The sequence below is a fragment of the Cherax quadricarinatus genome, chromosome 43 (assembly GCF_038502225.1).
Source record: "Cherax quadricarinatus isolate ZL_2023a chromosome 43, ASM3850222v1, whole genome shotgun sequence".
Classification (NCBI taxonomy): domain Eukaryota; kingdom Metazoa; phylum Arthropoda; class Malacostraca; order Decapoda; family Parastacidae; genus Cherax; species Cherax quadricarinatus.
The window spans coordinates 11254651-11270466 of NC_091334.1; the positions used below are offsets into that span (position 1 = coordinate 11254651).

The window sequence follows — 15816 nt, forward strand, 5'->3', positions numbered from 1 at the left end:
ATGGAACCCGTGCCATACCCTACCCATCATGCTAGTAAACTAACAATCCGGGATAGCAACCTCACATCTGCCGAGCTACCTCGGTGGACAAAAGAGAGGGCGGCCGGATATCCGCCACAAAGCATACCTCCTTCGGCCACCACCCCCGGAATCCGAAAGGTGGCTTCCAGAGATACACTCGTCGCCCGAAAGACACCCAAAGCTACTCCGGGATACTGGAGAGGGATTGGGACATCCCCAGGCGATCCAGATTCCACGGCAAACTACACCACCGCTAAGAACCTCAACGGAATGGGATGGACCCCAGTATCCTTTCCCCTACCTAGGAACTAGCGCGCCTGTGGGAGAAATCCCAAAGGACAAAAAGAGGAAGGGCAAAAGGGAGGGGTGGGGAGGAGGAGGAGGAAAGGAAAAAGGGGAGGATGGGGAGGATGGGATAGGGGAGGGGAGATTGGGGGGTAATTAGGTTTGGTCTGAGGAAGAAGACCGATAGGTCTAATTCCTCAGACCAAGAGCCTTTTCACCACGCCAAGGAGCCCCCCTTGAAGAGGGTTAAGGCTAGAGAGTAGCAGGAGATGCCGCTGAATAGATCTGGTCACCATAATCAAGTTTCGATAAGATAAGTGTGGAATGTAGGCGAAGGAGGGTTCGACGATCAGCTCCCCATGAAAGATGAGCAACGGTTTTAAGGAGGTTCAGCCGGCTGTGGCAAGTTGCCTTCAGAGAGGTAATGTGAGGTTTCCAGGATAACCTACGATCAAAGAGGCCGCCCAGAAACTTGACTGTATCACGTTCAGGGATACGGGAGCCATAGAGGTACAAAGGATGATCAGAGATGACAGAGCGTCTAGTGAAAGTAATTTGGTGGGTTTTAGTGTTGGAAAATTTAAACCCACGTGTGGTGGCCCAATTGGAAACACAGTTGACTGCATGCTGGAGAGAAATGAAAGGACCGGAAATCTCCCTCTGCGCCCAAGAGGACCTCAGCACCGCTAGTAGCGCAGATGCAGCAAGGAACCCGTGCCATACCCTACCCTTCATGCCAGTAAACCAGCAATCCAGGATAGCAACCTCACATCTGCCGAGCTACCTCGGTGGACAAAAGAGAGGGCGGCCGGATATCCGCCACAAAGCATAACTCCTTCGGCCACCACCCCCGGAATCCGAAAGGTGGCTTCCAGAGATACACCCGTCGCCCGAAAGACACCCAAAGCTACTCCGGGATACCGGAGAGGGATCGGGACATCCCCAGGCAATCCAGATTCCACGGCAAACTACGCCACCGCCAAGAACCTCAATGGAATGGGATGGACCCCGGTATCCTTTCCCCTACCTAGGAACTAGCGCGCCTGTGGGAGAAATCCCAAAGGCCAAAAAGAGGAAGGGCAAAAGGGAGGGGTGGGGAGGAGGAGGAGGAGGAAAGGAAAAAGGGGAGGATGGGGAGGATGGGACAGGGGAGGGGAGATTGGGGGGTAATTAGGTTTGGTCTGAGGAAGAAGACCTACAGGTCTAATTCCTCAGACCAAGAGCCTCTTCACCACGCCAAGGAGCCCCCCTTGAAGAGGGCCTGGTCACAGACCGGGCCGCGGGGGGGTTGACCCCCCAGAACTCTCTCCAGGTAAACTCCAGATACATAATTGGTCCAGGGACTGGACTCCAAAGTTTAGATAGCTGAGCAAGTTACAGAGGTAATGAACTCACAATTTACAAAAGTAATGAACTCACAATTTACAAAGGTAATGAACTCCAGGTAGGTCTAGTCACAATCATGACAAGTTACAAAGGTATTTACAGATTACAGAGGTACGTAATGGGTCCAGGGACTGGGCCCCCAAAGTTCTGATAGCTGAACTAGGTACAAAGGTAATGAATCCTTTAAGAATGGTTACTTACGTTTATACATGGCTACACTCATGAACAAATTATAGAGTAATGAGCAATTCACACTTCCACACCCGGTCACAACTGTAATGAGTTATTGGTGCAAATATTGATTGTTGAGACACACACACACACACACACACACACACACACACACACACACAGTCAATCTCCCTGAGTCTTAAGTCAATAAAATTCAGTTGAAGTTCTTTTCGTATTATTGTTCTCAAACTACTACATGACAAGCCAAGATTGTAATCTACTCCCTCTTTGAAAGCATACAGCTTAGCTAGTGTCCAGGGCGTTTCAAATATCAAGGTACAAGCCACGTTAACACAAAGTAACAAGACTGTGTAGTACCTTAGTAATTACCAAGTGACAACCATCCCCCTATCCCCCTCACCATAACCCTCCCACCAGTAACAACTAGCTACTCACCCCCAAACCCCTCCACCAGCAGCTAACCCCCGACCCTCCCCCTAACGACCTTCCCCCCTCTCCACAAACAACCACTGACGATATAACCCCCCCTCCTCCAGGTCAATGGCGCCATTTAGCCATGGAGGTCAAGAATAGTGGCCCCACTAGTCACTCCCCTGCCATCCACCACACCAACACCTCCAGCTCTTCCAGTTCCATCAACCTGTGGTAACTTAAACTTGGATTACTGTAATTTCATGGTAATTTTTGATAGATCAGCTTTGAGAATATTTTAGCAATGTTGAAGGAAGCATTTTAAATACAGACTTCAAACTAATCCTTACTGCAATTCATGAATAATCTTTGTAGATACTTTTGAGGTGTTGCTGCAGGTGATGACATCTGAAGACTTGCAGCTGCCCACGACACGGACTTCACCACACAGCAGCTGCCCACGACACGGACTTCACCACACAGCAGCTGCCCACATGAGGAATAGTTTCAGCCTACAAGATTCTATAAACTTAAGATCATTAATTTAAATGTAATAAATTTAATCACACCAATGTTCAAGGAACAAAATAAATAGCAAAAATGAAAAAACCGAGACAAGCCTCGATTGCTGTATTTGTCAGCAGGAGGGCAACATTCACACAATTCGAGAGCTTTAAGCTCGGGAAAAAAAAAATTACCTACCCCAACCCCATTAACAATAGAAGTAATGAGGTGGATAGCCTCAATACTGCCATTATTAATAGTTTGAGGTATGACACATTTTTAAATTTCATTAACTTTTGTTAGGAAGCTAATACAGACAAATGTTGCGACACTGGGCAGTACAATCTTGTCAGGAGGATTCTGCGGCAATTAAACAAGTTAAAGGAAAAAGTGAGTAACATTACAACCTAGCCAAACCTACTCCTAATATCTTAGGCGCCTGTATTTTAACTGGAAAAATCTTCATAGAAAGTCAACTTGCACTACTCTCCTCTGAAATAAACCTAATTGACTTTCATCGATCTGTTCCGAGAGTTTACCGCCCCGCCCCTCCCCCATTCAAACTATTTTACATACGTGCACATTTACCCAAATAAAATTTCCCCATAGATGTATTATCCATAGGGGTTATACAGCTTGAGGAATGTTAGGCAATCAGGTTGGATCCAAGGAAGGGGAGGGTTACTTGCAACTGCTTCTATCATGATACCTTCATTAGTACAGTCCCCTTGAAGGGCATCCAAATTTAACATGAAGGTAGTTGGGTTAATGATCCTAACACTTCCACGTCCTTCGTAGCACACTAGACTAACAAAACACTATGGATTAGCTAACCAGTTGGAGAACTGCCGTAAACCAGTTTCCTAAAACATTACTGTGTTAGCCTGAATTCATAACCTACCTTACCTGCTAGTTATGGCTGGAATCCTAGGCGCAACCTGAGGACCACTACATTCAAGCCCCCACACACTACCTCTACGGGTTTTTAACTCAGCAGGTTTAATAATCCTATTCTCACTAATACCAATCTAAATCACCCCCCCCCCCCCCAAGTATACTCATCAGATGTTAGTGAATCCTTTCTGCCGACTAACACTCCACTTCAGATCACAAGACGTTTTCATTATTTTCATCATTAGAATCTGCTGCCAGAAGTGTTAGACTTCACTATCAAACCAACTGCAATTCTGAACGCTAATATTTTATATTCATAGGAACCTGAACGCCGCTTAAATTTTCCAGAATGATGAAATTGTGTAACCTCAATGAATCAATATTTAACGTTGCACAGTTTGGCCAAAGGCATAAAATACGTAGAACACCCACCACAACCACTACCCAAAGCCCGAAACCCACCAACATCCCCACGGAAACCACGTGAAATAACAGATTCCACACAGCTACTGAAGGTCGTTGGTGGGTTCCCAGGCCCACAGTTCTACGTAATCTATGCCTTCAGGGGAGATTACTCTCCCCTGCTATATGCATTCATAATGCATATAGCAGATTCTCCAATTCTATACCTTCCCTATCTTACTTACCACCTAATTTGATAAGTTTTTATCAAAATAACTAAATAATTGTAGACCTACAAAGTGTTGTATATACTATACACCACAACTATGAAACATACTCCAGGTATAGGCCTTACTAATTTGCAGAGCAGTGGCGGCGAAAGAGGGGATGAAGAGAGGTAAAGGTAAGATCAAGGGGGTCTAGGTAAAATCAAGGGGGGTCCAGGTAAAATCAAGGGGGTCCAGGTAAAATCAAGGGGGTCCAGGTAAAATCAAGGGGTGGTCCAGGTAAAATCAAGGGGGTCCAAGTAAAATCAAGGGGGGTCTAAGTATGATCATTCTACAGTCTCTAAATATATGCTATATAACCCAATTTCAAAAATGCTCCCCCCCCAGACGCTCTAATACACTCGAGTCGTAAGCGCTAAACTCTCAGGGTTATACTACTGAAAATATTTTGAGGATTTCGAAGCATAAAATTACTTGGCCAGGCCCTCTACAACCTTACTGAAAATAGGAAGATGTTAATTCCACATTTCTGAGGAATTATTGATTTTTCCGGCTATAATATATTTTGCCTAAGGAAAATTTATCCCGTCATATGAAGCCAAAACTTTGGCTGCGTAGTTTTAAAAATAGGTTAGATAAACGAGTTGTTGAGTTGGACCTGTCTAACATGGGCCAATAGGCCTGCTTCAGTGCTTCTTTCTTATGTCTTAAATAACAGAAAAGGCACAATACCGTGACTGGAACGATACACAAATAACCCGCACATAAAAGAGAAGCTTACAACGACGTTTCGGTCCGACTTGGACCATTGACAAAGTCACACTTTGTGACTTTGTCAATGGTCCAAGTCGGACCGAAACGTCGTCGTAAGCTTCTCTCTTATGTCTTAATAATGGATATGCCTGATTTAATAGTATAATTATTAACCTGGTAGATTAACACATACACAATCAAGTCAATATATCTATGACATTTTTATTAGGGTATTTATACTCCCCCAGGATGCGACCCCTACCAGTAGGCCTGCTGCAGTGTTCCTCCTTATGTGAACGGTGCCAATGAATATAAAGGAACATACCCACTTGTGCCCGGGATCGAACCTGTTCTTCAGTTGGCGCCGCTACCAACTGAACCGTGATATATCACTGACATATCTCTGCTTCCTACAATCTTGCAGGATGGGTAGAGACTGCATAATATAGATATTACACTAACTAAAACTTCCTAAAATCTAATCAGTCTTCAATTCTAAGCTTTACAAACCATTTATCCATTTTTTTATTTCCACCCCATTCAAGGTAACCTATAGAATACATTCCTTATTATTTCCTGACCAGAGATTTCATCTCTGGTCAGCTTATCTCCCGACCAGAGATTTCATCTCTGGTCGGGAGATAAGCTAATACTTCCCACTAAGCTACTTATATCAGTTGCTTACAATCTTTCCTATACTCTCCCCACCACCTTCCCACCTAATACAATTACTATCCGCTTCAATAACCAAACTTTAGTGCACTTATAACCTGGAAATACGTACCTTACAAGTGGGCCCTGCCCACCTCTAACGACGTCTCCAACTGCTGTATCTCCATATAACACCAAATGTTATGAGTCAGACCATTTACTAGTGTGGCTGTCTCCACCCCTCAGACTGGTCAAAGTTGCCGAGTTGATCAATGTTCCAGTATATAGCCAGGAGCAGCAGTCCTGTTACACCTGAAACAAAACATTCGCATTATAACCATGAACATTGCACACATTTAGAGACAAACATTACCATGTAATATAAACTAGTAACATTACTGCCCGATTGATATACACATTAATGTTTAACATAGTAAAGCTATCTTTTTCTTTATATATTTCTTTCACATAAACCTGATGACTAACAGTTTGTTTACGTGGAAGTCTATATCTGGATCACAAGGCTCAAGTTTCTTGGATCAAGAGACCAAGTTATTTTTCAATAATGGAAAAAAATAGCCATAACTGGATAAACCATTATGCGTTGTGTAACGCCTAGTGTGAGAGTTATTGTTTGATCAGAGGAAGGGGAGTAGCTCCAGTTCCTCGCATCAAAACCCCTCCACTAAGGTCAATCACCCCCGCCCCCCCCTCTAAGATAGTAGACCCCAAAGAAAATTAAATTGACTATTAAAATATTAATAATCTGGTGACAAAACTGGTGGTGGGGACCAGGAGCTGCAGCTCAACTCTGCTGTTGTACTGACAAATACGTCACCAGACAATACTTACATTATTTAGGTGCATTAAAAAGATGAGCCGGCGGGGCGAAAGGTGGAGGAGCAACACATCACTTCTGTACGACCACTGAATTTCAACTGACCTTCAGTGACCTTGAGGTTGGTCACTGTCCTGACCTTCACTATAACACCATCACTGATAACCTGACTAACTCTGACTACCACCACTAGATAGCGCAACTACACCACCTCTACCATCACTAGATGGCACTACTACACCCTAACTATCAGTTCTCTACACATATGCTGCTATGTATGATAATTCTATGTAACTGTATTTGTGTATACCTGAATAAACTTACTTACTTACTTACTACTCATGGTAGAGCGCTCAATCACGGGGGGATCATGGCCCACCTGGGAGGATAACTTCACTCCCAGGTGACATAGACCACATTCCTTGGATCAAGAGACCCCTCACCACCACCTTCAGGGGTCCTATATCAAGGCCACCACTCTCACCACCAGAGGCGCTGAACTCCACTATTATTGTACCACTAGTACTAGGGCCGGATTTATAAGGGGGCAACTGCCCCGGGCCTCCCTACCAGAGGGGCCCCCAGACGAAGGACTTCCTTTATAACAAAATGTAATAATAAAAAAATAGTTTAATTAAAAATAGGGATTAACAAATAAAGTGTGTGGGGGGCATCAGAAAATAGAAAGTGTGCCCCCCACCCCCCTCTCCTTTGAATAACGTGACTTAACTAGTATTTCTGGTTAGCGTCAGTTTAGAGGTAAATGACCAGACAATGAGGTCAGAGCTGGACAGGGAGCACACGCACCCGCGCGTGTGTATGTGTACTCACCTATTTGTGGTTGCAGGGGTTGAGTCATAGCTCCTGGCCCTGCCTCTTCGCTGATTGCTACTAGGTCCTCTTTCTCCCTGCCCCATGAGCTTTATCATACCTCGCCTTAAAACTATGTATGGTTCCCTCCTCCACTACGTCACTTTCTAGGCTATTCCACGGCCTGACTACTCTATGACTGAAGAAATACTTCCTAACATCCCTTTGATTCATCTGAGTCTTCAGCTTCCAATTGTGACCTCTTGTGTCTGTGTCCCTTCTCTGGAACATCCCGTCTTTGTCCACCTTCTCTATTCCGCGCAGTATTTTATATGTCGTTATCATGTCTCCCCTGACCCTCCTGTCCTCCAGTGTCGTCAGGCCAATTTCCCTCAACCTTTCTTCGTAGGACAATCCCCGTAGCTCTGGGACTAGTCTTGTTGCAAACCTTTGCACTTTCTCTAATTTCTTGACGTGCTTGACAGTTACTAAAAACAACAGACATAGCCCCACTCCACAAAGGGGGTAGTAAAGCAACAGCAAAGAACTACAGACCAATAGCACTAACATCCCATATCATAAAAATCTTTGAAAGGGTCCTAAGAAGCAAGATAACCACCCATCTAGAAACCCATTAGTTACACAACCCAGGGCAACATAGGTTTAGAACAGGTCGCTCCTGTCTGTCTCAACTATTGGATCACTACGACAAGGTCCTAAATGCACTAGAAGACAAAAAGAATGCAGATGTAATATATACAGACTTTGCAAAAGCCTTCGACAAGTGTGACCATGGCGTAATAGCGCACAAAATGCGTGCTAAAGGAATAACAGGAAAGTCGGTCGATGGATCTATAATTTCCTCACTAACAGAACACAGAGAGTAGTCGTCAACAGAGTAAAGTCCGAGGCAGCTACGGTGAAAAGCTCTGTTCCACAAGGCACAGTTTCGCTCCCACCTTGTTCCTCATCCTCATATCCGACATAGACAAAGATGTCAGCCACAGCACCGTGTCTTCCTTTGCAGATGACACCCGAATCTGCATGACAGTGTCTTCCATTGCAGACACTGCAAGGCTCCAGGCGGACATCAACCAAATCTTTCAGTGGGCTGCAGAAAACAATATGAAGTTCAACGATGAGAAATTTCAATTACTCAGATATGGTAAACATGAGGAAATTAAATCTTCATCAGAGTACAAAACAAATTCTGGCCACAAAATAGAGCGAAACACCAACGTCAAAGACCTGGGAGTGATCATGTCGGAGGATCTCACCTTCAAGGACCATAACATTGTATCAATCGCATCTGCTAGAAAAATGACAGGATGGATAATGAGAACCTTCAAAACTAGGGAGGCCAAGCCCATGATGACACTCTTCAGGTCACTTGTTCTATCTAGGCTGGAATATTGCTGCACACTAACAGCACCTTTCAAGGCAGGTGAAATTGCCGACCTAGAAAATGTACAGAGAACTTTCACGGCGCGCATAACGGAGATAAAACACCTCAGTTACTGGGAGCGCTTGAGGTTCCTAAACCTGTATTCCCTGGAACGCAGGAGGGAGAGATACATGATTATATACACCTGGAAAATCCTAGAGGGACTAGTACCGAACTTGCACACGAAAATCACTCACTACGAAAGCAAAAGACTTGGCAGACGATGCACCATCCCCCCAATGAAAAGCAGGGGTGTCACTAGCACGTTAAGAGACCATACAATAAGTGTCAGGGGCCCGAGACTGTTCAACTGCCTCCCAGCACACATAAGGGGGATTACCAACAGACCCCTGGCAGTCTTCAAGCTGGCACTGGACAAGCACCTAAAGTCAGTTCCTGATCAGCCGGGCTGTGGCTCGTACGTTGGTTTGCGTGCAGCCAGCAGCAACAGCCTGGTTGATCAGGCTCTGATCCACCAGGAGGCCTGGTCACAGACCGGGCCGAGGGGACGTTGACCCCCGGAACTCTCTCCAGGTAAACTCCAGGTAAACTCCAGGTGTGGATTCCAGACTGGTGTTGCATACTCCAGTATGGGCCTGACGTAAATGGTATACAGTCTTGAACGAATCCTTACTGAGGTATCGGAACGCTATCCGTAGGTTTGCCAGACGCCCGTATGCTGCAGCAGTTATCTGATTGATGTGCGCCTCAGGAGATATGCTCGGTGTTATACTCACCCCCAGATCTTTTTCCTTGAGTGAGGTTTGCAGTCTTTGGCCATCTAAACTATATTGTGTCTGCGGTCTTCTTTGCCCTTGCCCAATCTTCATGACTTTGCATTTGGCAGGGTTTAACTCAAGGAGCCAGTTGCTGGACCAGGCTTGTCGCCTGTCCAGGTCTCTTTGTAGTCCTGCCTGATCCTCATCCGATTTGATTCTTCTCATTAACTTCGCATCATTTGCAAACAAGGACACTTCTGAGTCTATCCCTTCCGTTATGTCATTCACATATACCAAGAACAGCACAGGTCGTAGGACTGACCCCTGTGGAACCCCGCTTGTCACAGGAGCCCACTCTGGCACCTCGTCACGTACCATGACTCGTTGTTGCCTCCCTGTAAGGTATTCTCTCATCCATTGCAGTGCCTTTCCTGTTATGTGTGCCTGATCCTCTAGCTTTTGCAGTAACCTCTTGTGAGGAACTGTGTCGAAGGCTTTCTTGCAGTCCAAAAAAATGCAGTCGATCCACCCCTCTCTCTCTTGTCTTACTTCTGTCACCTTGTCATAAAACTCCAGTAGGTTTGTGACACAGGATTTTCCTTCCCTGAAACCGTGCTGGTTGTCAATTATACACTTGTTTCTTTCCAGGTGCTCCACCACTCTCCTCCTGATGATCTTCTCCATGACTTTGCATACTATACACGTTAGTGATACAGGTCTGTAGTTTAGTGCCTCATGTCTGTCTCCCTTTTTAAAAATTGGGACTACATTTGCCATCTTCCATACCTCAGGGAGTTGCCCAGTTTCAATTGATGTGTCGAAGATCTTTGTTAATGGCACACACAGTATCTCTGCTCCTTCTTTAAGGACCCATGGAGAGATGTAGTCTGGTCCCACCGCCTTTGAGGTGTCAAGTTCGCATAGCAGCTTCTTCACCTCCTCCTTGGTTATATGTACCTCATCCAGCACTTGCTGGTGTACCCTCCTGTTCTGATTTCCTGGAGTCCTACTGGTTTCCACTGTAAATACTTCTTTAAATCTCGTGTTGAGCTCCTGACATACCTCTCGGTCATTTCTTGTGAACTCCCCATCACCCTTCCTCAGTCTGATTACCTGGTCCTTGACTGTTGTTTTCCTCCTGATGTAGCTATACAACAGCTTCGGGTCAGACTTGGCTTTCGATGCTATGTCATTTTCATATTGTTGCTGAGCCTCCCTTCTTGTCTGTGCACATTCGTTTCTGGCTCTTCGGCTAATCTCTTTGTTTTCCTGAGTTCTCTGTCTTCTGTACCTTTTCCATTCTCTAGTACACTTAGTTTTTGCCTCCCTACACCTTTGGGTGAACCAAGAACTCGTTCTGTTCTTCCCATTATTTCTGTTTCCCTTGGGAACAAACCTCTCCTCTGCCTCCTTGCATTTTGTTGCCAAATAGTCCATCATTTCTTGTACTGGTTTTCCTGTCAGTTCCCTCTCCCACTGAATGTCTTGCAGGAAGTTCCTCATGCCTGAGTAGTTCCCCCTTTTGTAGTTTGGTTTTTCCCAACCTATTCCTGTTACTATCTCCACTTGAAGCTCAACTATGTAGTCGAAGCACATAACCACATGATCACTAGCTCCCAGGGGCCTTTCATACATGATATCCTCGATGTCTGAACTACTCAAGGTGAATACAAGGTCCAGTCTTGCTGGTTCATTCTCTCTTCTCTCTCTGGTAGTGTGTCTAACATGTTGATGCATGAGGTTTTCCAGTACCACATCCATCATCTGGCTCTCCATGTTTCGGGACCCCCATGGGGCTCCAGGTTTTCCCAGTCAATCTCCTTGTGATTGAAATCACCCATAACCAGTAACTTTGCTCCCCCATGTGTGCTCTCCTGGCCACCTCGGCTAGTGTGTCGACCATTGCTCTGTTGCTCTCATCGTATTCTTCTCTTGGCCTCCTGCAGTTCTGTGGTGGGTTGTGCATTACTGCAATTATCACCTTATGTCCCTCAGACTGGATTGTTCCTACTAAGTAGTCCCTTTCGCCCGTGCCATCCATTCCTTTCATTTTCTCAAAACCCCACTGGTTTTTAATGAGCAGTGCAGCTCCTCCTCCCCCTCTCCTCCCTCTGTCTTTCCTGAGTATTTGATATCCGGATGGAAAGATTGAATGTTATTATTCTGGTGAGTTTTGTTTCTGTGAGTGCTATTATGTCTCAGGATGTCTCCTTGATTCTTTCGTGCCACTCCTCATACTTATTTGTTATTCCATCTGCATTTTTATACCACACCTTCAACTTCTTTTCTAAGACTGTGGTCTGGGAGGTATATTGGGGTTGGGGAAGTGGGAGACCTGATAAGGAACTATGGGTGGTTGCTGTGGGGGTGGAGTTTGTAATGCAGTGGGTGGGGGCATTGGATATGGCATGGGTCTTTTGGTTTAGAGTGTTTGGTTGCACTGGGGTTGACCTGGTTGGGGGGCTTCTATAGGAAGTTGTGAGGGAGGCTGTATTTGATCTTCTTCCTGGGTCTGGGATCTCCTGTCTGTCTCCTCCATCCCTTCTCTTTCCTCCTATCGCCTTTGTACCATCTCTCTCAGTTTCTGCCTTTCTTCTTGTGTTCTGTCGTGGTCGAGATACACTTTCCTGTATGCCAGCATGTCCCTTAATCGTGCTTTCTCCTGCAGGATCCTGTTCCGAGTCGATTCTGCATTGAAGGTCACTGTGTGTGTGTGTGCATGTGTCTGTGTGTGCAAGGTAACTATTGTGTGTATGTATGGCTTTGAATGGTTATGTCTACCTCAGAAGGGCTATTTCTGTTTAGTATCAGTGCAGAGGTCAATAACCAACGAGTCAATTGGTGGCCTGGGGCTATATATGTGTCTGTGTGTGTGGGTCGACTGCTTTTAGTGCTGGGCAATGGTGTGCTGCAGTGGTGTCCATGTTTTAAATCTGTGTGCTGCTCACAAAGGTTTCTAATATATATAATTTTGCAAGTACATCTTACACACACATACACATCCACACACACACACACACACACACACACACACACTCACTCACACACACACACACACACACACACACACACACACACACACACACACACACACACACACACACACACACATACACACACACACACACACACACACACACACACACACACAGGAGGGTCAGGGGAGACATGATAACGACATATAAAATACTGCGTGGAATAGACAAGGTGGACAAGGACAGGATGTTCCAGGGAGGGGACACAGAAACAAGAGGCCACAATTGGAAGTTGAAGACACAAATGAGTCAGAGAGATAGTAGGAAGTATTTCTTCAGTCATAGAGTTGTAAGGCAGTGGAATAGCCTAGAAAATGACGTAGTGGAGGCAGGAACCATACACAGTTTTAAGACGAGGTTTGATAAAGCTCATGGAGCGGGGAGAGAGAGGGTCTAGTAGCAACCGGTGAAGAGGCGGGGCCAGGAGCTAGGACTCGACCCCTGCAACCACAAATAGGTGAGTACACACACTCCGAAGTGTCCCTGTTTGCAGATGACGTGAAGTTGGTGAGAATAATTCATTCGATCTAAGACCAGGCAGAGCTACAAAGGGATCTGGACAGGCTGCAGACCTGGTCCAGCAATTGGCTTCTGGAGTTCAACCCCACCAAGTGCAAAGTCATGAAGATTGGGGAAGGGCAAAGAAGACCGCAGACAGAATACAGTCTAGGGGGCCAGAGACTACAAACCTCACTCAAGGAAAGATCTTGGGGTGAGTATAACACCAGGCACATCTCCTGAAGCGCACATCAACCAAATAACTGCTGCTGCATATGGGCACCTAGCAAACCTCAGAACAGCATTCCGACATCTTAATAAGGAATCGTTCAGGACCCTGTACACCGTGTATATTAGGCCCATATTGGAGTATGCAGCACCAGTCTGGAACCCACACCTAGCCAAGCACGTAAAGAAACTAGAGAAAGTGCAAAAGTTTGCAGCAAGACTAGTCCCAGAGTTAAGAGGTATGTCCTACGAGGAGAGGTTAAGGGAAATCAACCTGACGACACTGGAGGACAGGAGAGATACCTGGAGTTTACCTGGAGAGAGTTCCAGGGGTCAACGCCCACGCGGCCTGGTCTGTGACCAGGCCTCCTGGTGGATCAGAGCCTGATCAACCAGGCTGTTGCTGCTGGCTGCACGCAAACCAACGTACGAGCCACAGCCCGGCTGGTCAGGAACCGACTTTAGGTGCTTGTCCAGTGCAAGCTTGAAGACTGCCAGGGGTCTGTTGGTAATCCCCCTTATGTATGCTGGGAGGCAGTTGAACAGTCTCGGGCCCCTGACACTTATTGTATGGTCTCAACGTGCTAGTGACACCCCTGCTTTTCATTGGGGGGATGGTGCATCGTCTTCCAAGTCTTTTGCTTTCGTAGTGAGTGATTTTCGTGTGCAAGTTCGGTACTAGTCCCTCTAGGATTTTCCAGGTGTATATAATCATGTATCTCTCCCGCCTGCGTTTCAGGGAATACAGGTTTAGGAACCTCAAGCGCTCCCAGTAATTGAGGTGTTTTTTCTCCGTTATGCGCGCTGTGAAGGTTCTCTGTACATTTTCTAGGTCAGCAATTTCACCTGCCTTGAAAGGTGCTGTTAGTGTGCAGCAATATTCCAGCCTAGATAGAACAAGTGACCTGAAGAGTGTCATCATGGGCTTGGCCTCCCTAGTTTTGAAGGTTCTCATTATCCATCCTGCCATTTTTCTAGCAGATGCGATTGATACAATGTTATGGTCCTTGAAGGTGAGATCCTCCGACATGATCACTCCCAGGTCTTTGACGTTGGTGTTTCGCTCTATTTTGTGGCCAGAATTTGTTTTGTACTCTGATGAAGATTTAATTTCCTCTATGAAGAAATACTTCCTAACATCCCTTTGACTCATCTGAATCTTCAATTTCCAATTGTGACCTCTTGTTTCTGTGTCCTATCTCTGGAACATCTTGTCTCTGTCCACCTTATCTATTCCTCGCAGTATTTTGTATGTCATTATCATGTCACCCTAACCCTCCTGTCCTTCAGTGTCATCAGGCCGATTTCCGTTAACCTTTCTTCGTAGAACATTCCCCTTAGCTCTGGAACTAGCCTTGATGCAAACTTTTGCACTTTCTCTAATTTCTTGACGTGCTTGACCAGGTGTGGGTTCCAAACTGGTCCTGCATACTCCAGCATGGGCCTGACGGACACGGTGTACAGAGTTTTGAACGATTCCTTACTGAGGTATCAGAACGCTCTTCTCAGGTTTGCCAGGCGCCCATATGCTGCAGCAGTTATCAGGTTGTGTACTTCCGGGGACGTGCGCGGTATTATACTCACACCAAGATCTTTCTCCTTGAGTGAGGTTTGCAGTCTTTGGCTGCCTAGCCTGTGTGTGTGTGTGTGTGTGTGTACTCGCCTAATTGTGGTTGCAGGGGTCGAGACTCAGCTCCTAGCCCTGCCTCTTCACTGATCGCTACTAGGTCCTCTCTCTCTCTCTCTGCTTCCAGAGCTTTGTCATACCTCGTCTTAAAGCTATGTATGGTTCCTGCCTCCACTATATCACTTGTTAGGCTGTTCCACTTCCTGACGACTCTATGACTGAAGAAATACTTCCTAACATCCCTCTGACTCGTCTGAGTCTTCAGCTTCCAATTGTGACCCCTTGTTTCTCTGGAACAACCTGTCTCTGTCTACCTTATCTATTCCACGCAGTATTTTGTATGTCGTTATCATGTCTCCCCTGACCCGCCTGTGTAGTGTGAGTTCGTAGGAGATATGATGGTTGGAGTTAAACACACTTGTTGGATGGTTACACTTATATTAGCAGAGTATGAAGGGAGAGAGCCCAAACTGCCTGTCCTATCGCCTGCTTGGATTACCGGGAACTGAGAGCGATGTAGCGCATCCCACTCACTCATGTGGGATCATGTGACGTCATACAAACTAATCACTAGGCCTAGCAAAGGGGTCGTGTATGTATAACTTATGGATGGTACTATGATACACAGATATCATATACATTTACAGGGGATCAGCAACTATGCTGACACCTGTCCTCCAGTGTCGTCAGTCCGATTTCCCTCAACCTTTCTTCGTAGGACATACCCTTTAGCTCCGGAACTAGCCTTATTGCAAACCTTTGCACTTTCTCTAATTTCTTGACGTGTTTGACCAGGTGTGGGTTCCAAACTGGTTCTGCATACTCCAGTATGGGCCTGATGTACACAGTGTACAGTGTCTTGAACGATTCCTTACTAAGGTATCGGAACGC

The 15816-nt window shown here is 45.9% G+C and overlaps 1 protein-coding gene across 2 annotated transcripts in view; it reads right to left on the bottom strand.

The window, feature by feature from the left end:
• LOC128694257 (serine-rich adhesin for platelets) overlaps positions 1–6696 on the bottom strand; it is a 109262-nt gene extending 102566 nt beyond the window's left edge. Inside the window, exons 1-3 of one of the 2 annotated variants that reach the window (XM_070093571.1) lie at positions 6579–6696; positions 5860–6038; positions 2675–2781 (exon numbers count right to left, since the gene is read on the bottom strand). The gene's annotated coding sequence lies outside the window, so the exon portion shown is untranslated. Of the gene's footprint in view, positions 1–2645; positions 2782–5859; positions 6039–6578 lie in introns of both variants that reach the window. The other variant, XM_053784281.2, reaches the window with a different exon arrangement.
• Positions 6697–15816: the final 9120 nt, after the last annotated feature.